Source organism: Benincasa hispida, chromosome 5, assembly GCF_009727055.1.
Source record: "Benincasa hispida cultivar B227 chromosome 5, ASM972705v1, whole genome shotgun sequence".
In the NCBI taxonomy this organism is placed as follows: domain Eukaryota; kingdom Viridiplantae; phylum Streptophyta; class Magnoliopsida; order Cucurbitales; family Cucurbitaceae; genus Benincasa; species Benincasa hispida.
The window spans coordinates 32542718-32561434 of NC_052353.1; the positions used below are offsets into that span (position 1 = coordinate 32542718).

At 34.5% G+C, this 18717-nt stretch overlaps 1 long non-coding RNA gene across 1 annotated transcript; it reads right to left on the reverse strand.

Moving 5' to 3' along the window:
* Positions 1-5751: 5751 nt before the first annotated feature.
* On the reverse strand, positions 5752-8963 carry LOC120078739. Its single transcript, XR_005482082.1, has 3 exons — positions 8368-8963; positions 8120-8211; positions 5752-6051 (listed from the first exon to the last, which is right to left on the reverse strand). It is a non-coding gene; the product is annotated as an uncharacterized LOC120078739 (long non-coding RNA).
* Between the last annotated feature and the right edge of the window lie 9754 nt (positions 8964-18717).

Sequence of the window (18717 nt, forward strand, 5' to 3'; positions counted from 1 at the left end):
CTCCTTCTTGGACATCAAATAGTGCAAAACTGCATGATTATAAACAACAACTACTTCAGATCCAATAATATAAGAGCGCAATTTCTCAAGAGTAAAAACAACAGCTAAAAACTCCTTTTCTATCGTGGTGTAGCTACATTGATTTGGGTTGAGGGTCTTCAAAGCATAGTAGATCACGTGATGTTTCTTATTAATCTTCTGCCCCAATACCGCTTCTACAGCATGGTCGCTCGCGTCGCACATGATCTTGAAGGGAAGATTCCAACGAGGAGCCTAAATGACCGGAGCACACGATAGGGTGCTTTTTAGCACACCAAAACTTTTCCTGTATTCATCATTAAAATCAAAGGCCACGTCCTTTGAAGAAGAGAGGTCATCGGCTGAGCAATCTTACTAAAGTCTCTGATAAACCTGCGATAGAAACCTGCATGACCAAGAAACGAATGAACCTCCCTCACATTTGTGGGGTAAGGGAGCTTAGCAATAACATGAATCTTGGTAGGATCTACCTCTATGCCATGCTCAGATACAATATACACTAATGCAATGCCACATGAGGCCATGAAATGACACTTTTCAAAATTCAGTACTAGGTTAGACTCAATGCATCTGTCTAGCACCCTAGATAAATTAGACAAGCAATCAACAAATGAGTCACCATACACAGTAAAGTCATCCACGAATACCTCCATGCATTTCTCAATAAATTCAGAAAATATGCTCCCCATGCATCACTGAAAGGTGTCAGGTGCATTACATAGTCCAAGTGGCATTCTTCTGAAAGTGAAGGTGCCATAGGGATATGTAAAGGTCATTTTCTATTGATCCTTCTGGTTAATCGGGATCTAATAGAAACTCGAAAAACCATCAAGGAAATAGAAGAAAGGCTTACCGGCCAACCTTTCAAGCATCTGGTCAATAAAGGGAATGGGGAAGTGGTCCTTTCTAGTTATAGCATTTAATTTTCTAAAATCAATACACATTTTCCACCCATTATGAACTGTAACAGGAATTAGACTACCCTCTTCATTTGTCACCATAGTAATACCCATTTTCTTAGGCACAACATGAATGGGACTAGAAATTCTTTTAGGATAGATAATACCTGCATCTAAGAGTTTGAAGACCTCTTTCATCACAACTTCTTTTAGGATAGGATTCAGACGTCGTTGGGGTTATCGACAAGGCTTAGCTCCATCTTCCAAAGAAATTCTATGCATGCACACAACAGGGCTAATATCTTTTATGTCGGCAAATGCCCATCCAATGGCTAGCTTGTATTTATGCAAGACTTCTACCAGTTGTTTCTCTTGCCCTTCTGTCAGGTTCTTTGAAATGATTACAGGCAAGGCCTCAGCTTCCCCCAGATAGGCATAATTTAGATGGTCTGGAAGCTCCTTCAACTCCACCTTAGGTACCTGCAAAACAGAAGAAAGCACCTTGTCAGAAGATTCATCATCAGAATAAGAGGGCATACCTAACAACTTTTTCATAGACAAAGTGGCAAGCTCTCTAAGGGAAATCAAATCTCCTGAGTCATTCTTATCGTCGTCATAGACGTCCTATATAACCTCCTGCTCAAGAGAGTCAAACACATCAATCTGGCATAAAGACTATACCATCCTATGGTGGAAGATTTCATAGCATAAAAAATACTAAACTTAACCAACTCACCATCGAACTCAACAGACAAGGTGCCCTCATCCACATCAATTTTAGTCTTGGTCGTGTTCATGAAAGGCCGACTAAGCAAGATTGATGCAAATGAGATAGATGTGGGTTCTTCCATCTTAAGAACATAAAAGTCAGTAGGGAAAAGCAGTTCATTAGCCTGAACTAGAACATCTTCATTGACTTCTAAAGGGTGAATAAAAGACCTATCAGCTAATTGAATTATAACTCCAGTTTCAGTTAGGTCTTTTAATTTCAATTCTTGATAAATTAAATAAGGCATAATATTTATGGATGCACCCAGATCTAACATGGCCTTATCAATTTTCTTTTTACCTATAATACAATGGAGAGAAAACATATTTGGATCCTTTTGTTTTTTTAGCCAAATTTTTCTGAAGGATCACAGACACAGATTAATTTACCACCATTCTCTCCTTTTCTTTGGCTCATCTCTTCCTCATGCAAAGCTCTTTAAGGAATTTGGTGTATTTAGGAATCTACTTTACTGCATCGAGGAGAGGAATATTGATCTCTACCCTTCTAAACATCTCTAGAAACTCTGTGTCCTTGTCTACCATCGGTTCTTTTGGCCTTGCAAGCCTAGAAGGAAAAGGCGCTTTAGGCACATAAGCATCTAAATGAGGAAAAGGGCGAGAAGATACTCCCTGTTTCTTTCCTGGTGGTATGATTGTAGAATTTGAAGAAGTGGTTTCTGGATTTTCCAATTCTGGCTCTCACTAACTCAGCAGGTGGCTCCAACTCCTTGCCACTCCTTAGCGTAATTGCACTTACATTTTCTCTGAGATTAGACTCTAGCTGGGATGGGAGTTTACCAGACTGTCTCTCCAATTTACTCATAAAAGTGGCTAGTTGAGAAACTTGGGTCTTCAATCAATGGTATTCTTTGCATCCTACTGAAAACTCTTTATATCCTGCTGAAATTTAAAAGAGTTGTCAGCAAGAATTTTAACAATAGTTTCAAAGGACATACCTGAACCAGACGAAGCTCCATGACTAGGCTGAGCCTGCTCGTTCTATACTCCCATTTGAAGTTTGGGTAATCCCTCCACCCAGTATTGTAAGTCTGACCGAATGGGTCCCGCCTTCTGTTCTGCCCATTGAAATTATAGCCTCCAACTGCATTCACCTTAGCTATTGTTCCTTGCAGAGCACTTAGGAAAACGTCAATTGTATGGACAACTCCATGACACATCTAGCAAACAATAGCGGGCTGTCTAATTTCCACCTTCACCATCTGCTTCACAACAGAAACTAGGTCAAATATTTCTTTCTTAAGTTCACTTACCTCGTTGGCGGACTTAACACTGACTGCAACTCTAGTTCTAAATTGTTGAGAATTTACTGCCATAGTAGCTATCAGGTTCATTGCCTCAGACGAGGTTTTATTGACTAAGGCTCTTCCTGCAGCTGCATCTATGCTGCTTTTATCGGTCTACACCAGACCCTCATAAAAGTACTAGATCAACAACTGGTCTGAGATCTAATGGTGGGGAAACTTGGCATAAGTCTTTTTGAACCATTCCCAATACTCTTGAAGTGTCTCCCCATCAAACTGCTTAATGTTGTATATCTTTTTTCTGATACTGGCAGCTCAAGATGCTGGGAAGAACATTTCCATGAATTGCCTCTGCAACTCATCCCAAGATGTGATGCTCCCAAGCAGAAGAATGTAGAGCCACTCCTTGGCATCTCCCTTCAACGAAAAGGGGAATGCTTACATGTTTATCTACTTCTGTTTCACCCTGTTTGGTCTCATCCCATTACACACCACATAGAATTCCTTCAAGTGTTTGTGCGATTCCTTACCCTGTTAACCAGAAAATGCAGGAAGTAAGTGAATTAAGCCAGATTTAAGCTCGAAATTACCTATTGTTTCAGGATAGGCAATGCACAGTGGCCGCTGAGTGAAATTTGATGTTGTGAGCTCCTTGAGAGTCTTTTCTCGTTCAACCATTACTGGTAAATTCTCAAGAACGCTCTCTTCTCCGGATGTGTCTTCAATACTAATATCTCTATCAATCGTAGCTTGTTGTCTCACTCTCTTCTAATTCTTCACTCCTTCATGGAAAGTTCTACAAAATACAACTGTTTATAGCCTTTGGGAGTATGGGTCATGCACCAAAAGAGAAAATCGATTAGCACGAAAAACACTACAAGTCTCAAAATTTAAGAAAAAAATGAAATGATTTTGTATTTTGGCTTCCGCTATGCCTTAGGGTTTTCATCCCTTCAAATGAATGTTGAATACTTTAATTAAAAGAGTTTAAGTAATTATTCAAGTATCATTGGAGCTTCAATCTATATGTCCATAAGGTCTCCTTTGTAGCTCCACTAGGATTATTGAGAATTAATTTTAGATTAATTTGAATTGTTCAAATTAATTGAGTGAATTAATTATATGTGATATAATTAATATAATGTATTTGGTATATTATAATATAAAGTTTATTCAGAGAAGAATTAAATATTTGTATATGATTCAAATATTAATTATATAGATTTGATTCATATAATTAAATTTAGTATAAATGTGACTTATATTAAATACCACAAATGATTGAGAGAATTAAATACTATAGGTTATATTGTATTTTGATATAAAATAAAAATTATAGGCTATGTGTTATATTTGATATAGCATATAGTATATATATATACCTATAATAAGTTAATTATTATATCTATCCATCTATCTATCTATATCTAATCCATCTATCTATCTATATCTATATCCATCTATCTATATCTATATCTATATATATATCTATATATATATATAATTATTATTATTATTTAAATTTAATTTAATTTATTTTAATTTAATTTTGAATTTAAAGGGAGGGAACTTCCCTCCCATTAATTCTCTCTCAGTTTTTACGTGATGAGTGGGAAGTTAGTTCTATTATCCAATTCATCTTCTTCATACAGAGGGTCTATGTGATTTCTAGGTTTTGATTTCCCTGAAAAATTACCTTCTCAATACTTTCCCTCTCCCAAAAGAACACAGAGCTCACACCTCTTGTGATTCTCATCCCCTACAGAGAATACAGAGGTCTCACTTGGGTGGTGTCTTGGTTTTGGTTTGTTTTTCGAAGAAGGTTTGTGATTGGATCTAGGAGGGAATTTGAGAAGAAGATTTTGGTTCTTCAAGGGTATGTAACCTTCTCCCCTTTTCCTCTTTTTTGCATGCTGCAATTTATGTTGATGCATAATTTTTTTTTTATTTTGTAAAATTTGCATTTATGTGAAAATTGTGAATTGGGAACGATCCCTGCTTCTACTGTGGACCTTGGGGTTCCTTCAGAAGTGTACTCATTGTAAGCGTAATGGTCATAATAAAAGAACATGTAAAAATCCACCTATTTGAATGATCATATTATGGGCATCAAAAGTAGCTTTATTATTTGTTTTCATTTGAGTATATTTTTTCTCATTTAAGTAAGAATAGTGTGTTGTTTTAATAGGTTCAGTATAACAGTGTATTGTTTTAGTGGTTTTTTAGTATATTAGTATATTGATTTTGCATCTTTTTTTAGTATATGAACGATGTTGCTATTATCCTTTGAATGAAACTCAAATTCTCTACACCATATTAAAGTTATATATATGCAAGTCAGGTACTCTTGAATACATTTATATCAAAGGTGATTATATGACAATATGACAAAGATTAAAAAGCAATTATATGACAATCAGAATGCAATCAAAATGAAATCAGATAACTATCAGAAACTATTATATGGTTGAAAAAAAATTAGAGACAATCAGAACGCAATCAGATAACTATCAGAAATTAACTAATTGACAAAGAATAAAAGGCAATCATATGACAATCTGCTGCTAAGCATTGCTAATAAGTGGCAAATTAAAGCGAAAGACTAACATCAAAATCTAATATTTTTCCTTTCTGAAGGCTTTACAATTCATGTCATTATCAATCAAAACATATGTCCTAACATCGAAGACTAACATTAAATTCTAAATTAGGTGACAACATTGTTTAACTAGGTATCAACAAAAGACATAACATGTATCAACAAAAGACAAACTGTAACATCAAAGTCTACAAATGTAACGATCGGATCCTTACATATTATGGTCCGACCACTACGACATGCATGCTTAGACTTTTCTATTATGAGATGAAATTTTGGTAAAAATCTCAAAATATCATATCTAAGATTTTATTAATTAGGTAGTAAACTACATAAAAAGTTTATTTTACAAAACACCATGACCCATAAAACACTAGCGTGGTGATACAAAAATGCATATGCCTATAATAGTGAGTTTGATGGTTGGTCATTTGAGCGACGTCCAGTTTTGCCACCTACGTTGTGTCCTTACCTACAAAGTCTGTAAAAATAGGATGAGCATATAATATACCCAATAAGTAGTTCTCACATAGAGTAGTGACCAAATGCACAATTACATGCAACATGTTCTGAAAACATATGATTGAGACTGAAAACATATAATAACATGTGGTGGTCGGTTATGCTTCTAACGTAAATTTCTCCGCCCTGATAGGAAAATGAGGACTTAGGTGGAAACTAACCCATCTGATGATTAGCGGGTCATGCAGTCAGTAAGGCCAAAGTCGCATCCAACATCATTAACGTAAATTTCCCCACCCTGATAGGAAGATGAGGACTTAGGCGAAAACTAGCTCATCTGATGATTAGCGGGTTATGCAGTCAGTAGGGCCAGCGTTGCATCCAACATCAACCATTAACATAAACGTAAGATTGGACTAGAGGGGTGCAACCATACGTACCATGTTAGTCCCTAGCATAATCTTGATATAGAATTTGGTCTAGAAGGGTGCAATCATACATGCCCTGCTAGCCCTAGAAGCATAACCTTTATCTAATTAAAATTTAATCTTATGAACAAATATAATGCATGAGGTCCCTTGTCGATAAACGTATTTTAAACATGTAATGCAACATAACAATAACATAATTATGCAACATATTAAAGGTACACTACCATGAAACGTTGGTGAGATAACTACTTACCTTGACTGCGATCCTAATTATTCCTTATTATTCCTTATGATTTGATCAGTAGAGCTTTTCCTCTTAAACTAGAAGGAAATTTGGGCAGCACCTCACCCGAGCTTTATCTCTTCTAACCTCACAGAACTTCCTCACTCACACATACTCTTTCATACGATTCTTTGTTACTGAGATTTGTTTGAGAATTGGTTAAATCTTCAGGCAAAGGGTCCTATTTATAGTGGTTTTCAGCTCTTCTCAGTGTGACAACTCATCCTACAAATGTCTTCTTTAAAATTACTTAGGTTTAAGAATTTCTCTTAATAAGACACCTAATTTTGGCTAACATTTGCCCTTACGTCTTCAACCTTGGTTTGTATTCAATTTTAGGGTTCTCCATGTATAATCTATAAGATCGTGGCCAAATTCAACGTATAATCCACGCTTCTGTCCAAATCTCGCTCTCTCGAGCTTTCTCGCTGGTTTGGCTCTCGCTGCTCTCTCTCTCGCTCCTGCTCTCGCTCTCGCTCCCACTCCCGCTCCCGCTCTCTCTCATTGTCTCGTTGAGAATCTCGCTCTCTTTACTCTTGCTCTTTCCAATTTTCTCTTCAATCTCGCTCTCTCTAATTTTCTCTCCAATCTCGTTAGTTTTGACGCGTGGTTGCCTTCATTGCTTGTGGATTCTACTTTCCCTTTTTAACTCTTTCAAATTTTAAGTATATGGGCAATTAATTCACCTCTAATTCTTCCAATGAGCAGTGCCCAAACAAAAAGTTATCTACTACCCTTTGTCTCCTGAATTAGCTAGCGTCGAACTTCTAACTAATCCTCCCTGATTCTGCCCCTTTATTCATTCTTTTTGGATAATTAATAAATTTCTTATTTTTTTTCCAATTCTAAATTTCCACCCGATTTTCCTATTAAATTTATATATTTTTAATTCTTAATTATATATTTTATTTATTTTTCCTGCTTTCTAAATTAGGGTTAGGGTGTTACATTTATCACCCCTTTAAATAAAATTTCGTTCTGCTTAACATTTGACATTAATTTCTTGTAGTGTATGCGTACAAATTTGGGTTGTTACAACAAAGTTCCTAAAGGAGAAAAAAGTCTCATTTTGGTTGTGAAATATTCAGTTCAAAGCTAGGCACTTCAATAATAGTGTATGTATTTTGTTTCTTTTTTGGAGATTTGTGTTTCTTTGCCATTTCTAAATCGGCAGTCCTGAAAGAGTTTCAATTTTCTTTTTGGTCGTTCATTCTCTACTTTAGGATTATCTTGGGAATATTTTCTCGTTTGCACTCTATTCTTAACAACTAAAGAAAGAATTAATTAGAAATAAGTATATGAATAGTAATCGAATAGCAATCTGATAGCAATCACATGATAATCAATGACAATTATATTGAAAATAATGTTACCAGTTTTTTGCCTTTGTCATGTTTTTCTTTGTCCTTTTGTCTTCATTTCCTTCTTTTGTTGTTTCTAATTCTTGGGTTTCATGTTCTCCAATCTATTATCAAAACACACACAAAAAAAAATGTATAACTATGTGCCAAAAAAATAAAGAAAATCATATGGTTATCATATCAAAACCAAATCTAACTATGTGACAAAAAATAGATGATGAGACAGCTAATGAAAATGATCATGAAGAAAATAGTATTACCGGGTTTTTGCCTTTGTCATGATTTTTCTTTGTCCTTTTCTCGCTATCTTCTTCTCTTCTTTCTTCTTGTTGGGTTTTATGTCTTTAAGCCTATTATCAAAACAGACACATCATTTTTATTCCAAAAAAACCAAAAAACCAAAATTTCATACAAACATGTTAATTATTTACTATACAACCCCAGTCTTCTTCTCTTCTATCTTCCTTTTCCTTAATTTTATCTTCTTGTTCATTTATTGTTCTTCAAAGGCTTCGTCAAACTATTATATACAAACCAAAGTTTATCAAGTGACAATCAAAAAACTCATATGACTATTTAGTAACAATTAACAATTAGATGACTATCAAAAGAGAAATAGATGGTAACTACATATAAAATAATAGAAGTAATCAGATGTCAATTAAAGTCAATCGGATCAAAATCATATATCAATTAGAAGATAGTCAGAAACAACTTAATTTGGAAAAACAATATCACCTAGTTAATTTTGATAAGTTTGATTTCAAAAGTTCTTTCAATTCTTCTCATTTTCCTTTCTTTTTTCTTTCTTCTTGTTCTTTTTTATTTTGTCCTTCATTTTCTTCTTGTTCTTCTCTTTATTGTATTCCCATTTCTTCTTCTTGCTCATTCTCTTCTTGTTCGTGTCCATGTTCTCTTTCTTCTTCTTGGTGTTCTTCTCCCTTTTATCCTTCTTCTTCAGTAATCTAAACATAATTGAAATGTATAAATAAGTTAATATACTTAGTTTCAAAATGTATTAGCAAGAAAAATTACCTCTTTATTTTCTAAGCGATATACATTCATCTCATTTTAAATTATTTTAAGACTTTTTGTAGGAGGATTATTTGGATAGATTGAATCTTGAGACTGCTTGTCCAAGTTTTTCTTTGGAAGTAATCTTTCATTGATAATTTGTACGATGGAGGTTGGCAATCCCAACACTTCATTTATAACTTTTGTCAATCTAGTAGCTTCCTCCTTTAAAAAGGCAAAATCCTCTTTTACTTGCCTCATTTTGACTCTAAGAGAGACTTCTTTTCTTGAACTCTCCCTTGATGTTCATTCAAGCCTTCTTCATCATCATCCAGGTTTATTGTCCTTTTATATGTCCATCTTTCTTCAATTACGTCCAATGGTTCCTTCTTAAAATATTGGTAGTAATTTGAATGTAATCCAAAATCATATGGATTTAGAGGAACAATGGTAAACTGTACAAAATGAATAATTTATAATCAGATGGTAATCTGTAGTTGATAAACATATAATCAGATGGTAATCTATAACTAATATACTTGCATCTCTTGATTTGAAGACGCGCTCCTGAAGATAGTTCCAATCGAGCTTTTTTGTTAGTTTCCATCTCAACAACTTTGGATATTTTTTATAATTTGTGTTACAATCCCAACATTTTGTTCAGAGAGCTTTAGGATGATTTCATATGCCTAACACATCAAAACTTGTGGGAAACATTGTAATATAAAGTTTAAGCTTTCACATCGAATTTCGCTTTCAAATTGAAAACTAACCTATCTCAAGGAAAGTTATTAAAAGTTTCCTCATCCTTCAACATCTAAACTTCTTTCCATTCAACTTTATTATGCATTTGCTTACAATATAGATAACATTTTAAAATGAATAAATTCGCAAGCTTAATCCTTAACTCATCATCTAAATAACCTACTTGAAAAAAAAGCTCCTATGCTACTTCTATTTACTGAATTTGTATTCTTGAAAATAGAATTTCTCATAAAATGTGGTTTATCTTCTTCATTGGACATTTCTAAGGATTTTAGAAATGGATTACAATTAAGACCAGTTATCAAATAAAATTCTTTCATCGAAAATCTAATTTTGAATCCTTCTAAATGAAATGCCAATTATTCATTTATGCTATCTTTTTCAGATAATCTTGATATGAGATGAACCAATAATTGCCTTGGAACTTTCCGAGTCTAAAGTCTACAAAGAATCGAAATGGCTTCTTTTAAATATTTCCATTTTTGTTGGTGTTTGGTTCTTAATCAGAGTTTCAATAATTTCAATTTTAGAATAATACTAAACTTGGAGTCCATGTGATTGAATTTCCTATTAAAGCATATCAAACGGGTGAATGCAATCAAAGAGTAATCAACATGCAACCAAATACAATATACTACTTAAGCTCATTTTTCCTTTATTTTTTTTGTATCGAACATTCTCCCTTCTCAAAAAATTTGGGTCGTTTTTTCTCTTTTTTTTCATCTTTCTTGTTATTCCTATTATTTGAGGAAAAAAAATATATGACTATTAGTAGACAATCAGATGGTAATCAACAGATAATCAAATGACTTCTAGAAACTATTAAATAATTGATCAAAAAAAATATAAGGCAATCAGATGGTAATTAGTACACAATCAAATGACTTCCAGAAACTACTAAATAACTAAGAAATATATAAGCAATTTAAACTAAATTAGAGACTATTATTTGTAGTTTTCTGCAAATCATAGAGACAAAATTTGTAATTTAAACCAAAAAATATATATAAGAGAGTCTATATAACATTGATTCCACCACGTACAAGGAAAACCAAAACAATACCGGTTCACTATATTCCAAACTCAACCCCAATTTGTTCAAAATAAACAACAATTAACTCAGGCATCAATTTATTTCAATCAAACCATACAATGGAGTACCGATTCTCCTTCTTCCTTCTTTTCATCAATTCATTTCAATTAGTTGACAAGGAAGAGAAGGAAATTTATGCTCGATTGTAGCAGTTCCAAGCTTCCAAATTGGTTATAGAAATTCGAAGAACTATTTAGGAAAAAACATATATCTTAACTTAATTTAACTTCCAGCTAATGCAGTCAAAGAATCAATTAGTAAGAACAAATTTAAATTCATGCAAGAAATAAACAACTGTCAAGTAACCGACTAAGAAAAGAAGGAAATATTTGCCCGATTGTAGCAGTTCCAAGCTTCCAAATTGGTTCTAGAAAATGGAAGAACTATTTGGAGAAAAACATATATCCTAACTTAATCTAACTTCCCGCAAATGTAATAAAAAAAATTTACGAAGAATCTTACGAACAAATTTAAATGCATGCTGGAAATGAGAAGAATGAAGTTTCTAATAGAAATTTTAAAAAAAATGTAAAAATCGCACCTCATTTTTCTTTGTAACTTCAAGCAAGAAGAAATTGAAGAAGAATCCGATGAAGAAGAAAGAGCCAGTTGAGGAAACCCAAATGTTTTGTGAAGGCGAAGAAATCAGACGCGAAGATTTTCAATCGGGGGTATTTTAGACTTTTTCTTAATAATCTATTAGTGAAATTGGGCTATGTGTTTTACCATTTTTGAGAAGTCCATATAATTGAGACTATGAGCCTAATTTTAATAATTTTTTTGAATAATCAAATATATAGCAATGATTACACTATCATTTGGAAAAATAGAAAAAGGTGGAGTACTTTTGAATTATAACATGGATATCATGTGAGTCCAACTTTTTGAAATCCTAAAATGCCAATGAGATTATAATTAATTGGTCAACTATATATCCAACGCCAACTAACACAATTATTTCAAGCGGAATTAAATCTCGTGATTTAACTGTTGTTTTGAATTTATATATCAAATTTAATATTTAGTTTGAATATTCAATCTTCTACAACAACTAATTTTAAATCTTGGTTTGAATTTAAAATATCATATTATCTTATTTTTAAATTATTTTTATGATTATCTTATTTTGGATTTTTAAATCTTATATTAAATTTGTTTTCCTAACTAACTTTTTATATTTATAGTATATTTTCTCTTAATCATAATTAAATCATACATTTTTAAATTGTTTTTATGATTATCTTTATTATAAATTTGTTTTAAAACGTGGAATATTAAAAAAAAAAACTCATTTTTATTAATTACTCTTTTTTATTTTGAATCATATTAATTTTTGTTTTAAAGATTCCATTTGGAAGAATAGCAAAGCATAAATTTATCAAATTTATTGTAAATTCGTATCACATGTGTTCCCATTTTTTTAACCCTAAAATGTCTTCATCTAGATTTATAGCTACACTGCAACTAATTATGTTATTTGCAGATTTTTTAACATAAATCTTGATTTTCTCCTACATTATCTCCCTACACTTTTCGAATTTTAAAAATCGAATGTAATCTTTTTAAAAATCGAATGTATTTTTAATTATCATATTTGATCTTATCTTCAATTTCAAATTTTATTTTATCTAATTTTTCAATTTTAATCTTTTTCTTACTAATTTTATTTTTTGTTCTCAATCGACGACAAGTCTACTTTTGAGGCTTGACTTAACTGATCCATTGGTGAAGGTAGGTCAAGCATATAGACGGTGTTGATATTAACCTATATAATTTTTATCAATCCAGCCCTCACTTTCTAAACTTATAATTTGGTCTATAACAAAAAAAGTATTGTTACAGAATTTTGGGTAAGTTCAAAAACTTATTTATTTTTAAGTTTATTGTATTTGTTGGCCGTAGATTGGAAACTAATTACATTTAGGTCACATAAATATCTGATCATATTTGTAGGTCACGTAAATATCTTAAAAATTCATTCTTCTTCATTCTAATCAAAATCAAAATTCATTCTTCTTCATTCTAATCAAAATCAAAATCCATTCTTCTTCATTCTAACATATAACCTAATCAAAATCTTAAGTATCGCCAAAAACTTTCAGAAGATATTTGATGACTACAAAATCCTCATCAAGATTATAGTGTAATTAATTTTTCAGTTACGCTGCAACTAATTTTGCCATTTGTAGATTTTTAACATAAATCTTAATTTTCTCCTAAATTATCTCTCTACACTTTCAAATTTTAAAAATTGAATGTAATATTTTTTTAAAAAATGAAGATAATTTTTTTTTCAAATATATGTTTGATCTTATCTTCAGTTTTAAATTTTGTATTTTATCTAATTTTTCAATTTTCATTTATTTCTTACTAATTTTATTTTTTGTTCTCCATCAACAACAAGTCTAATTTAGAGGTTTGACTTAACCAATCAAATCCATTGGTTCAATCATGGACAAGAGTTCAAGTCCCAAAGTATCTTTCTTTCCAAAGTGATTCCTATCGAGACATTGTGAAAAGATATGCCAAAGTTGTTGGTCCATGACCGCACCATTATTGGTGGAGGAGTCGATTTCGAGGAGGAAAATGACGGCAACTTGGTTGGAAAAGAGGTCGGTGTAGTGCTGGAATTTACAATTTCATTTGTATGATGGGGGTAGTTTCGACTTTTATAAATTCATTTATATTTTATTTTAAATTTTTTTTCCTATTTTGATGAATGAAATGTTGATTTGCTATTTTTACAAATGAAAAGTTAAAATCTACTATTCTTCTCATTGGCCCTAATTTTTTTTTTTTTTTGACAGGACTCAACTGGCCATAAAATCTTGGTGGTAAAAAACCAATATTTGATGTGAATGTTTTTTTTTTCAAGTGTGAGCAATAGTCTCGTTTTTTTCAAAAAAAAAAATGTTGAGCAATGGTCACTTGTTTAATTATCTTGCATTGCACATGGTCTATTAAACAATGGTCTATCCAACATAAGGTGAATTATTATTAGTAGCAGCAGTAGGAGGTTAAAAATCATTTTTAGTCCCTAAACTTTCATAGAAGTAAGGACTTGGTTCCTAAACTTTGATTTGTAACAATTTAATCTCTATACTCTAAGTTTTGTAACAATTTAGTTCATGAACTAACAATTTAGTCCCATTGCTTTAAAGTTTGTAACAATTTAGTCCCTATCATAGAAATTAATGAACAATTCAATGATATTTCAGGCATAAATAAACCATTAAACTAATTAGAGATTCAATATTTTTGCAAAATATAAAGTCTACATCATTAAATATTAAAATTTGACATCTAATTTTGATGAAATTTTTTACGTGAGGGACTAAATTGTTACAATTTTGAAAGTACAAGGACTAGATTGTTATTTACTAAAGTTCAGGGATCAAATCGTTATAAAATTGAAAGTACAAGGACTAAATCATTACAAACCAAAGTTCATAAAATAAAGTTCCCTCTGATGGCTTCGGTTTTGATTCCTTCGGCCAATTAGTTACCATTTCTTTAGAGTTCTCCCATTCTTAGATAGGTTGGGAGACATTAGAGGTAATTTAAGGTCCTTTTAAATTGACTTGAGAAAAAAATGTTTTTCAAAAAATTCATTTTTATTTAAACACTTTTGATAAAGACTTATTGAAGTGCACCTGAAAAGATGTTTTGAGTGCTTGACAAATACTCCAATTTCTTAAAAAATAATTTGTTTTTTAAATTAAATACTTGAAAATATATTCCAAACATACACTTATTCTAATTGACCAATGATGACATACAGAAATGCATGTCATCTTAGGCCTTTTACTTAGAATTATGAAGGTTGTTAAGCAGAATATGCGGCAATTGTGCTAGGAATTCATGAGAAAATGAGCTTGCGTGGATTAGCATGTTGAATCTCAGCTAACCCATTATTTTGCGTTATTATGCGTTCAATGTTTTATTTTGTAGCTAAAACAGGAAATGAATGCAAACGCGAAAACTGGACCACCATATAGACGACCGCATGCGGAGAAACACTCCATCGCAAGGTCGAACACATGGATGTTGCAGTAATCAGCCGTATGCGTCCATCGCATGGGAGTTGCGCTCGCCTAGTGATTGTGGTCATCATGTAGAGTTGTGGTATTAAGCGAATGTAGTCATTAAATGATTGCGGCTACACGACAATGCATACTAATGGGATCAACGCAAGGTTGGTGGAATGAACGCATCAACGCATCTACCTCGAGAAAAACAAAAAGATGATACTGACATTTCACCTACCACGCCATTAGTGGCAGAGGTTCAAAAAGGACTAATGCGTCAAATGTCAGACTCAAAGCAGTCCAATTAATGCTGTCGACGACCCAAGCTCTATAAATAGAAGCCAATGAGCAGAAATTCAAGTTATCCGGGGATGAACCTTATGATTCCGAGATTTTCCCCGTGATCCAGAAAAATTGCGTGAGAAGATGTTTGAGAGTTCTTCACCTCCTTCATCCATTCCGAGTGACGAATGGAGCCCTCGACCGGAGCTAGATCTCGAGAGAGTCAGCTCCTCCGCCCATCCATGGCACAACCACAGCCTTGACGCACATCTGCTGGAAGCAAGTCTTTGCTTCCAGCCGGTCACTTCATTTTCCTTTCTTTTCTTATATTGTATTGTATGACATTTTGTGATTAAGAAATAAACACAATTTGTTTTCAATGCATTTCTCTGTTTCCTTCGACTCCATCTCCATCTTCTTTGCTTAGTATTTTTACTTTCATTGCAATACTTAGTAGGATTGCTAGGGTATCGCATACTTAGTCATGTGGATTAGGGATATGAAGCATGTAGCAACCCACTGAGAGGTGTGTGTTGCGCGAGTGTGTGAGTAATCTTATTTGCTTAGTGTGAAACTACTGCAATGCCTGTCTATAGGCTAACGCATTACTTGTCTATGAGTAAAGTCAGCAACAATCAACTGCTCGGAAGGGTAAGTGATTGGTCGCATTAAGTAATGTATGCATTGTTCACTAAGGATAGTAACAATCTTAGGTCAGCAAAGTTCATGTGGTTACCTTGTCCTATGAGCACTTCATTCATCATTTAGGCAAACTTGGGAGAGTAGTCTAAAACACAAATCTAAGACTCGAGAGAGCAGATTGGAACACATAGGCAAGAATGGAGATCTTAGAGATAAGCTCTGTTTGCTTCACACAGCGTATGAACCCTACAGAATGGATTTGCATGCGTCCAGGAAGTAGGATAAGGGGTTATTTGGCAGCCATGCTCATGCAGCGGGAGCTAGTGAGCTAGTTATGGAGGTCTAGGCAGGTATAGGCTTCTCAGCAATATCGCAGATACACCGCATACGTCCTAAAGTTAGGTTCACGTGTGTGTAGCATGAATTGCAATGGTTTGCGTTGACTAAGGTTGCCCTTGCGGTCACTCTTAAGAAGTTACAATGAAAACATCTCCGCATTTTATCTATTTTCCATTCATTTATTTCATGTCAAATGTTGTCTATCTCTACTCTCAATGCACATTCTCATTGCGTTGTCTGTTAGATAGGAGTAGGAGTAGGAGTAGGATTGACTTAGCACCCCTCCAACATTCTTTTATTTAACCGCCGCATGCCACATCACCGCATTCATATAGCTACAATCCCTGTGTTCGACTCGGATTACCCGAGAAACTTGCGTTCGCGTATACTGGCGTAGCGCAAGAAAATTGTGACAGACGCATGGTCCCGCATACATTATCAACGCATATTCAATCCTACGCATGACACGATGCATGACTATCACGCATATCTTAGGAACATGCATCGCATACCGCATCGAAGGGATTTTAGTTGTCGAGTAAAATTAACTTCTAATTTCCATCATCAAGTTTTTGGCGCCGTTTTCGGGGACTTCGGCAAAAATAGAGTGCTAACGGTAATTTTTTTTTTTTGATTCTTTGCAGACTCTCAATCTCTGGCGAATTACGACCCGGAGATTGATAGAACGTTTGATGGAGATCAAGAGACCGCCAAACAACAAAAGAGAACACCAAGAATGCAGCAACCGGACAAGGCCCTAATGCGAATAATATAATGCCACCCCATCCTTCTAGCGAATGACCGCATAGACCATCTAGGACTATGCGTCGCCTAACCTCTATGATTTCTCTCCAGGAATAATGAGGCTGGGTGTTAGATGGATAAGGTTAGAAATGAAAGCTCGGTAATTCGCAGATGACCAAGTGCTGGGCAGTTTGGAAGAAGGCGTGACGAAGAACCTGCACGCCTACATTCGGGCTTTAAAGAAATCATGCAATACTTTTTTGTTCCGAATATTCAAACCGAGGAAATTCGACCTACTCTGTTTCCTTCTCTTATGTGAATCAGGTGGGAAATGGGCAATTCTCTCGGAACCGCGGAGCAGATAAACTTCGTGGGAACAGATGGTGGAAAAGTTTTAATGAAGAAGTATTTTCCACCAACCGAGAATGCTAGAGACAAAAATTAATAACAATATTTGAAACTAAAAAGATGAACGAATCGTCTCATGATGCCTGGGCGAGGTTCAAGCGGCGGTAAGAAACTTCAACATAATGGCTACCAGAAAACTGCCTACAAATGGAGATTTTCTACCAAGGACTGAATCCCTCTTCGCAGACCGCTGCCAATGTGGTAGCCGCTAGTGGTCTGCTTGACAAAACATATGAGGAGGCAAAGAGTATACTTGATCGCATTTCCAAAAATCACGAGGATTGGCGGGAAAACGATCAAAGATTAAGAATAAAAGATAATGACGCAAACAATGGGGTCATCACATCCCTGCAAAATCAAATGACTGCGATGATGAGTTTGATACAAGGCATCGCAATTAATAACACGGGAGCGAAGAAAGGGTAGGTCAGCGCAATTACTCAAATGACCGCAAGTTGTGTCATTTGCGGAGATGCTCACCCGATGGAAGAATGCCCGACAAACCTGCAGTCGGTATGCTTCATGAGAAATAATCCCTATTCCAACACATATAACCCCGGGTAGCGAAACCACCCAAATTTTGCGTGAAAAAATCAACAACAAAGCTTTCAACCTGTGGCACAAAAAGGAGAGTCACCCGGGTTTTTTCTACAAAACAACGATCCAGCGCATAGCCAAGCTAGCAGCTCACAATCACCGCAATCTTCGTCCTTAGAGAGCTCGTTGAAGCAGTACATTGAGAAAAATGAATCAGTGCTTCATAATCAAGTTACATCCATTAGAAATCTCGAAATTCAAATGGGACAAATTACGGGCGAGCTGAAAAATAGACTGCAAGGAGCGTTGCCGAGCTCAACTGAGCTCCCTCGCAATGCTGGGGGTAATAGGGAAGGAACAATGCTTAGCAATCTTCTTGTTGAGCGACAACGTGACTGCAGAAGTGGGGGAGAAGCCCATTGCGACCAACTTAAATGCGGTGACAACCGAGGACCCATTGACCTATGGTTTGGAGAAGCTCGAGAAAATAGACCCTGGAGTTGCATCCACCCTTAAGCCTCTAGATATTGAGACAGAAGAAGTCCAACCACTAGTAGCTCCGCAAAGATTGAAAGAGGGAAAAAATGAGGAAGAAAAGATCGCAATAATGGTTGTAGCGCAAAATGCTATGATCCCACCTAAAATAAGCGACCCAGGAATCTTCACAATACCATGCTCTATCGGAGGGACCTACAGTGGCCAAGCACTATGCGATCTTGGGGAAAGTATAAACATAATGTTGCTATCAATCTTCAAAC